The sequence below is a fragment of the Sceloporus occidentalis genome, unplaced genomic scaffold (genome assembly GCF_023333645.1).
Source record: "Sceloporus occidentalis isolate IW3139 unplaced genomic scaffold, rSceOcc1.0.p SCAF_2, whole genome shotgun sequence".
In the NCBI taxonomy this organism is placed as follows: Eukaryota; Metazoa; Chordata; class Lepidosauria; order Squamata; family Phrynosomatidae; genus Sceloporus; species Sceloporus occidentalis.
Genome location: NW_028316982.1, coordinates 213,250,168 through 213,251,735, shown reverse-complemented (window position 1 = coordinate 213,251,735; position 1,568 = coordinate 213,250,168).

The following is a 1,568-nucleotide window of genomic DNA, read 5'->3' as shown; positions in this document are numbered from 1 at the left end:
ACTTAGAAGCAGTTTGAAATCATGTTGAGGCTTTGGGGATTTCCAGCTCCAAAGTAGCCTGGGGTATGAGACTTGTAGAAAAGATATCTACTGACAAATTGAATTATGTTTGTTTTCAGAAATAGTCAATGCACAGCTAATATATACTTAGAAGAAGCATACTTCTAATGTGAATGAGCTTTTCTATGAAAATGATTTTCAGTGAAATAGCAATAGATTATTATTTATAACACTACCATTCCCACATCATCGTAGGCACATCTGTGCTTAAGTCTGTCCAGCAGTTCACCTACTTGGAAGCAGCATCTCCTCAGACGCCAAGGTTGATAAAGAGATAGATCACAGACTGGCAAAGGCATATAGCGCATTCGGAAGGCTTCACAAAAGAGTCTGGAGTAACAAACACTTGAGGCGAAGCACAAAAATCAGTGTGTATAGAGCCATTGTACTGTCTATTCTCCTCTATGGGTCTGAAACATGGGTCACCTATCGCCAACACCTACGAATCCTTGAACGCTTTCATCAGCGCTGTTTACGCACAATTCTAAATATACACTGGACTGACTATGTGACAAATGTTGCTGTCCTTGAGCAAGCAGGGATCACCAGCATTGAGGCCATGCTATTGAGGACGCAGCTGCGCTGGGCAGGACACGTTTCTAGGATGAAGGACCATTGCCTCCCCAAAATAGTATTCTACGGTGAACTCGCCATGGGTCAGTGTAAGAGGGGCGCCCCAAAGAAGAGATACAAGGACTCCCTGAAACAACATCTCAGGCTTGGCCAGATAGATCACCAACAATGGTCCTCCCTGGCCTTGCATCGGGAGGCATGGAGATGTAATATCCATGACGCTGCAGCCTTCTTCAAAAGCTCACGCCGAACGAGCCTCAAAGAGAAACGACAACGCAGAAAGAACCGCAACCTGGAAACATCACCCAAGGAGACTTTCTGCTGTGCTTTCTGCAACCGGACCTGCTTATCCCGAATTGGCCTTTTTAGTCACCAACGCGCTTGTACAAAGTGCGGGATGAGTCCTTCCTGAATCTTCGTTTGCGAAGCAAAGCCAGAGAGGATTATTTATAACCCACCTTTTGTATTTTTAAGAGCAACTTATAGAAGTATACTGATTGACAGGCCTGTTCTCGTTCATGATTGTTTTTACATAGTAAGCTGACATAGCTTAACTTTTTTTTTAAAAAATAGTGTTAATTAGTTTGCTTTTCAACATGCATCAACATTCTTACTGGACTGAACATAGGAATACATAACAACAACAGCAGTTATGGTAATGTGGTGTAGAGTTATTTGCAAATGTCAACATGTGGATAGGAATAGTGTGGTAGATACTATGCCTTCCAGTTTTTAGAGGGGAGATTGGTCCGCAAAGGCTCCTGAGTAAACCTAGCAGTAATGGGATAGGAAGACATTTTCCATTATATACAAGTAACTGGTTTAAAGGTAGAAAGCAGTAAAGAGGAATAAATGGACTATTTTCGTGATAGGGTATTAGAGGTGTGGTCTTCCTAGAATATTTGTTAGGATTTGTGCACTATATCTTATTCATA